At 46.5% G+C, this 7,811-nt stretch overlaps 1 long non-coding RNA gene across 2 annotated transcripts; it reads right to left on the reverse strand.

The window, feature by feature from the left end:
• Window positions 1–3,030: 3,030 nt before the first annotated feature.
• Window positions 3,031–7,305, reverse strand: LOC125723307 (uncharacterized). Of its 2 annotated transcripts, none has more exons than XR_007386854.1 (3): window positions 4,028–7,305; window positions 3,696–3,754; window positions 3,031–3,169 (listed from the first exon to the last, which is right to left on the reverse strand). It is a non-coding gene; the product is annotated as an uncharacterized LOC125723307 (long non-coding RNA). The 2 variants fall into 2 exon arrangements; XR_007386855.1 differs by having other exon boundaries at window positions 3,696–3,942.
• Between the last annotated feature and the right edge of the window lie 506 nt (window positions 7,306–7,811).

Raw genomic sequence — 7,811 nt, forward strand, 5'->3', positions numbered from 1 at the left:
TGACGCGTTCGGCTTCACGGAGCACAGAAAGGATAAATCTAAAGCGAATTGCTCCATCGGCAATCACGTCAAAAGTGTAATTTGGCCCAAAATTCGGAGAGCGTTAATGAAAGCCATGTGACTGCACACACACAACCGTGAATGTAGCGGTAACTTAGCATTCCGTAGCATCTGACCATGACCCTGAGCTGCCCTTCTTAGCTCTTAAGCTTTGACTAATACCAAAGTTATCAGAACCATAGGTATAGTGAAGATATTACCTCCGATTTTGTTTGCTACATCATTACCACCTCAACAAGCCGCGGTGTCATACAATCTATCCTGCAACAAAGGATGCGGCAACTTCATTAACCCCTCGGGTCTATCCTAGGAAGACCAGAGGCGTGTCCCCGAAGCATTGTGCGGAAAGAGGAAATTGCGATCGCATGACACTTAATGCGCTGTAATGCATCAGTACAACACGTCTTTGGACCGGAGGAGGGAAGGGGAAGTTCAAAGCCGCAAGTCGAAGTATGGTACCCGCATAGGGCTGGGCCGCCGTGCTAATCTCAAGCAAGTTCACGTGACGGCTTCGGTCTTCACAACGACATGACTGACTTGCGGGATCCTTACAGACACTTCATTGCTGCCGCCCTATCTGCAAGCCTTCAGGTGGGCCCTTTGTTCGCCTCAAAACCCCCAGCGGTGACATCATTTTGGAGCGATTGCTCACTGTCAGCGGCAGAGTGCGCCGGAGGATTGAATGGCCGTGGAACACAATGCGGCTTTGTTCCTCAGGAGCCACGGCACGGAGCTGACGAGCACTCGCGCGTCGGGAGGTGACGACGCATTGATTTCAGGATCCGTCTTCCTTCGACGGCTACCATTCCTCGAATGCCGGCCCCCTCATGGTGGTTCAGCCAACCCCCCCCCGTCATATTTATAAGGGTATTATCTCATTCGTTACCAGTTTCTTTGGAGAACAAAGTTGCTCTGTGCCGGAGGACGAGATCATTTCACCGCTGGAACGGTCAGCCACTTTTTTGTTTGGCTGTCCCCCTAGTGAAGTTTGACAAAGGGGAAGTACGGCGCTGGCCGGTGGTATTTCCATGCCGGTGCCCTGACGAGTGCCAGATGCGAGGCCTGTCAGGCCCCGGCGGCCGTCTGACGCGATGTTTACTCCTCGCCAAGGCCGTGGCAGACGTCACGCCGATCCCAGAGCAGCTTTTTTTGGGGGTGTCAGGGTGTCAAGTATGCAGCAAACCCTCGGCACGTTCTCCGCTTTTTTTCCACACTTCCATAGGCCAGCAGAAAATATCCGGCATAATTCCGTGGGTGCTTATTCCACGTTTGGGTCATGGACCCTGGATTTCAGCAACGGACGTCCTTGGTACATAACATGGCGCAGATGACACGTCCTGCTTGAGGGCTTGGGGGGTGAAATAAGCAAGCCCCCCCCCCCCCCCCCTTAACGGGGGACATCATTTAACAGCTGGTCGAAGGGTTTGGCTGCCTTCGCAAGAATTCCCCATAAACTAGTGCTTCTCCCACAGAAGTCCTTCCCGTGCATACCTAAGCAACCGGCATTACTGGCGGTCAGAGGGACCCTGGGGGCTGGGAGCATTAGAACTGGAAGCGTATCAAACCCCCAAACGAATTGGGGGTGTAGATTGAGCAAAGTGCCAGTCAATAAGCATAATTTTTGCACACCTACAGTACCTGTAACACAAAATCAGTTGTTAACACAGACAAGATTAAGAGCTAAATAAAAGCAAAGAATCTGACAAGATGTAAGCATAGGTTACAAGTATAAAAGGTATAATTTTTAAGGTTGTTGCACTGCCACTCGGGCACCATAACCACTCGGAAATATCCTTTGGAAAGAGATTATTCTCTATATATTTGAGCCTTGATGTGTTTACTGGTCTGAAATGGTAACCCCAGATGGTCTTAAGTGTCGAATTTAATATGTTGAGAGCGTGCTATCCGTTCCGCTCCAAAACCAACTTTTAAAACGAAGTTCTGAAGACCGCAGGTCACACGACATCCGCAGCCAACAGCGGCAAAGATGGCCGAGAGCGTGTCAGTAGTAAGACCAGGATCAGCACAGATTCTTATCCTCAAAATGACAAACGCTTCTTAAACGGAACATATTCTTGCTATTAATCCTTTTCTCCAGTAGAATTGCCAGCTGTAATTTGCTTAGCCAATATATTAGCTATTTCAATATTTTCTATATTTTCTTTATTATTGTATAAAACTGACACATTTTTATTCTACTTTACGCTTTAAAAGCAGGGGTTATGGGTAGCCGTCTTAGTCATCCAAGTCTCACATTCATGTTGCCTGAAGGCTTATGGAACCACCTATGATGCAGGATGAATATTTCCAACCTGAAAAAAGGCTTAGAATTAGGTATAAACAGGAAGTCAGATTTTGACACGAGGATTAATGGGACATTCTGCGTTTGAGGTTAGTCACTGGTTTGGGAAGCATTTACTGGTTTTCTAGAGGAAATCAGTTGATGATTAGCAATCAGAAGTGGAATACAGCCATGTCAGCAGAAATAAAAAACTGCAACTTTTTAAAATGATTGTATTTATTTTTAAAGGAACATCCCAACCAACAAGGTGATCATTTGGACCGGAGTAGGAAGTAGGAGGAGAAAAGTGATGAGGCTGAACGGCAGAGATCAGGCTTGGTGGAGGCCTGTCTCAAAATCAGATCGTCGTTTGCTTGCAAACAGGGGTCCTTGGAGGAATAGTCGACGTTCCAAAGAGAGTGCCACAAAACTGCACAGCCCTTTATATAACCCACCCCCGTCCCCCCACCCAAAATGAAGAAAACAAAGAACAAACTCTCCTTCTGGATATATCAGTGGCTCAAAAATCGTACTGAATTATGACTTTGCTATAATGAGCTATAAACCCCATTTACATCCCTTATCAAATCATTTAAAGATTAACGGTGATGTTTGTATTTTTTTTTGTTTACAATATAATATATATTATATATATATATACATATATATATATAAACTAGGCAGGGAGGGGTACACACAGTCAGCAGCAGGACAGTCCACGTAACACTTCACATAACACTACAATGACCGGACTCAAGACGAGGCAGCACTATATACACCACAGATGAGGGAGCAGACGAGAGGCACCTGGGGTCATCCACACGAGGGCTGAAACAAGGAACAGGTGTGGCTTGTTAGAGAACACAGGGGAAAGAGGCATGCAGGGCGTGACTGAAGTACTGTATACCACTTTCATTTTCATTCGTTATCCTGCATATTAGCATACTGTATCACAGGGTAAAATATCACTGAAGTGACTGGTTTTCTTCAACCGTGGGACTAGATCAATTGATGCAGCACAAAACTCTTTGGGTTGAAAGCCCTGATGACTCAATGCAGCATCAGCGTTCAGACAGTGGAGAGAATGGAGTGCATAGTCCGCTCGGGTTAATTCACCTTAAGGCGCAGTTATTCCGCCCACGTCGGACTTTCTTTAAACAGCGCCGGCGCCTTTCAACAAACTTGCAAACTGTCGCTAATAAAAAGAACATCGTTCACATCCGTGAGGGATTGTAAAAATTTAGAGATGGCTTTCACAGCCGTGGACAGCTTTTATAGGAAACATTAGGATGAACCGATGGCTAAACTTGCCGATGGAGGGAATTGGGGGTGGGGAGGCGTTACGTTAACTCACGTTAGGGACCACTGTCCGGACAGGTCAGGACTGCAGGTTTGTGAGTGTTACTTGCAGGGCTGGAAAAGGAGAAAAGTTGCTACTAGTCTACTGGGCCAGTTCAGTAACAAATGTAACATTTTTACTAGCCAGCCGGTTAACACCTAGTTAGTACTCACCTTTCACTAAATTACTTGCCAACCTAATTTATAGCCCCGGTAATGTGTGTTCCGTGTGTTTTTCATGCCAGGCTGGGCATGCCGAGTGCCTATGTGGATAGTAATATTGTGACACATTTTCCGATGAGCTCTACACGACCTCCCAAATATCTGCGGGCAAAGAGTCACACTTACCCATAATTCCACGGTCTGCCGGCATTTCCCAATGAACAATCCCCTCCATTCTCCTCTCGGTGGGGTTTACTCAGGTTTGTTTCGGCTGTTTGCTCATTCCATGTGATGTCAGGATCAAAGAAGAAAGAGGGAAAATCTGTAGGGTTCACACATCGGGTCTTAATCACGGTTTGAAGGAGGCAGCACAATAGAAGCAAAACGCTGAACGCCTCGTCGCCGGGGAGGATAATGGGGGCAGTTAACGTGCGGTATTCATCTTTCCCCGCGCATTTCATCTCACGCTCACTCTGGCTAAAGTCACACACTTAATTACCCACAGTTCCAAGCAGTTTGCTGTAGGTTCAAACACTTCTGAATGTATGTAAACTTTAAATGACTCATATGTGCAGATGTTTCCAGTGTGTATAAAGGAAATGAATCTCAAGTATTCAGTTAAGGTTCCAGGTACACAAATGACCGTCAGACTCTTATTTCTCAGTAAAAAATAAGCATAAAAACAAACAAACACATAAATAAAAATATTATGTGGTGGTGAGGTGACCAGAGGCTGAGGGGTCAGGGGAGCACAGATAGTCTGGCACATTCAGAGGCCCCAGAAATTTACAGGGGAGCCTAGAGTTTTTAAACGTATACATAAAATTGGATGGGGAGGCCCAAGGCAGGGACCCCTGGTGGAGATGAGTGTACCTTTCCCACAGAGAATTAACTTGACTCTTAGCTATACTGCAGAAATAACATTAAGACATTTGTCATACCTATTGTTACCTTAATGCGCCCGTTTCAGCATTATATTAGCGGTTTGACGTTTTACATTACGGGTACTTTGAATCTGACTCAGAGGCACTCAGAGGCACATGCGAACTCGGACGGCGGGATGTTTTCGAGAAATCCTCGAGCGAATTCCCTCAGGGTGGTCCAATACCGACATGACTAATAAAGCGCTAATTAACCGCTGCTGCTGTTGTTTCTACAAAAATGTAAGAAAATGACCCTGTTTCTTGTTCCAGGGAACGAGGCACACTACCGTAAGCCAACGGCAGTGTTTACCAGTAATATTTCCAGACAAACAGAAACTTTGGGACAAGATTAGGCTACGATGCATCAAAACCACAGCTTTGGTGTTTTACAGATCCACTCCCGGTGTAGACCACCCATAATGTGCTACGCCGGCGAGTTCAAGATTGGGTCACATCCATGTCTGTGAGTGAACAGCGACATCGCTGTTCTGGAAAGACTTAGCTAGGAAGCCAGAGGAACGACTGTGGCAGCTTACACTGGACCAGGACTGGACCTAGACCTAAATATGTAAAACTCCCTACAGGAGCTAAGTTGGAAAGGTAACTTTAAATAATAAAACAATTTAAGTTATCCCAGGGGGTTTACCTGCTACATCTGTGATAATAAAAGAGCTTTGCTGTCTAGGTCTTTGATGCATTGATGAAGGATGGTTCATGTGAGCGGCCTTCACAGCAAACCACTTAAGAAACAAAGATGGACGCCCGAGAGGTCAGAGGTCACGACGGCCAACACCTGTGACCCCACCCACCAAGATCCCCAGATGATCAACTCCATACGCCGACTGAAAAAGTAGGGTGAGCCCACTGAGCGCTCACCGGATGCCACTCGTCAGCTGCTGCTTGTTCCAGTCCATTCCCCCAGCTTAAGTGATTCAATTAGCAGTTAATGACCTGTACTATTTATACTTTTGCATTTTCCTCAAAATACTAAATCAGCATTGTGCATTCTGGGAATGTCAGATTAGAGCTACAAATGCCACTTCTGTTCCATTTTAAGGCCAGTACAATGACTATGTTGGACCAGAAACTGACCAGGAACATCGGGAGCATCTTCTGACCGTGTATTACATGTGTATTAAAGCGTATTACATATAACAGCTCTGACTTTGGTACTTCTGTTCCTAAATAATCATTGTGGCCTAACTTCAATTTACCTGCTTTTTTCACAGATTTTCTTTTTCTACAGGCCTCAGGTAACACTGCTCCTATTCAGGGCCAGTCATAACAAACCTGCAATCAAGTACAGCGTTATCTGTAAACAACATGCATCAGGTAGAATGGGCAATCTCACTCCTCGCTTGTTACTGAGGACTGACCCGGAGCTTTGGGCGGATGCCTCCCGACCCGAGACCAGGTCGAGAGCTGCAAGGTTCAGAACAGGAGTGAACAGGACATCGGAACCCAGGACACGTTCGGGAATCAGAGCGTTAATGAGATTTCACAGTCATCGGCCAATCATGTAATGCTGTTCTTATAAATATTAATGAGTTTTCCCTAACCACTCCGTAAAACGAGAATTCTCGTCTGGGGAAACCCGGACGTACAGTTTAACTCTCGTTTTATAATCTACACACAATTTTACGCATAATCAATATACTTGTATACAGGTGTTTTTCCATCAAAGTTTCAAAATGCTAAGCTAACGTTTGTTGAACTTCAAGCAAACAACACGATTCACTTTTCACGCGAAAAACAAAGTGTCAAAGTGCCAGTCGTTTCCAGGAGCTGCCACTCGTGAACAGGATGACACGTAATGCATACTGTTCGATTTTTAAACGTGTGCAGGTGCCTTGTGACGATACTGAGCGGCTGCCGTACAGTGAACATTGGTGCCTTTTCCTTCACTTAGTTCTCCACTGTAACTTGCAACACTGGATCATACGGGTTGCAGCGCTAAACCCAGACAAACCCTATTTTTGAAAAACCGTCCGGGCGGGGGGCCCAAAAAGGAGGATGTGTCAGGGGGGAACCTGGACGTACGGTAACACTACAGAAGACCAAACAAAGAGGGCAGAGGTGGGAATCTAAACAAACATGCCCAGCAGGTCCACTGACCTTGGGGGCCCCCAACAGGATACAGGAATGTCACCATGAGCAAAACCACCTCAGGCAGGCTGATGTGGAAAAGTCATGTGACGCAGCCCTTGCCGTGATGTCATTTCCTGCCCATGCGACATGAAGCAATGTCCGTGAATAAGAGCAGTAGATCACGAGTCACAGAAGGGGAGACTTACTGCAATCTCTAAGGAATCGGGGACGCGAACAGAAAAAGCTCTGCATTATATCCCATAACAGACAAAAGCTACTGCGTGGACATCATTGAAACATGTCATTTCTATAAGCATTACTTTTTGAATTGCTTTACAAACAGAAAAAAATAAAGGCGTCTGCGAGCCACGCCTTAGAGTAAGCATGACATCCAGTCATCAGCACGTTAATGACAGGTGGGCGAGGGTATCGTTGGTCCAGCTAGGCTGAACTCAGCCACTGTCAGACTGTAATTCTCGGTTTAAAAGCTAGACACCAGAAATAGAGAAGCATCCTTGGGTACATGCTGAGCAAACACGGAATGTGACACAGACTAGCTGGGGGTTGTGTGTGTGTCGGGGGAAGGGTCGGGGAGGCATGAGTGACCCCAGATCTCCCCTTGTGCTGCAATGGGGCCTGCCTGGTTGTCCACCGTCCTCAGCAAGACCTAAGACCTGCCCTGCGGAACGCACAACCGGGACAACCGGGGGGGGGGGGGGGGGGGGAGGAGCCACTGCTGGTTTGAGGGTAGGACTTGCAGGGATACGATGTTGCCCACTGAATTCCCCAGTAGGAGTCATCAGGGGGAATGGTGAGGGTCAAATTTATTTTGGGGGGTGGAAATCACATAGTTCTGATTAAATTGTGCTTCAGTGTGGAGTGCACCAGTTGAGAACCCTTGATAGTAGATTTACCTTCATGCAAGTGAAATTACACAGAGGGGTTTAGGAGGGTCGACG

This window comes from Brienomyrus brachyistius, unplaced genomic scaffold, assembly GCF_023856365.1.
Source record: "Brienomyrus brachyistius isolate T26 unplaced genomic scaffold, BBRACH_0.4 scaffold47, whole genome shotgun sequence".
Taxonomy (NCBI): Eukaryota; Metazoa; Chordata; class Actinopteri; order Osteoglossiformes; family Mormyridae; genus Brienomyrus; species Brienomyrus brachyistius.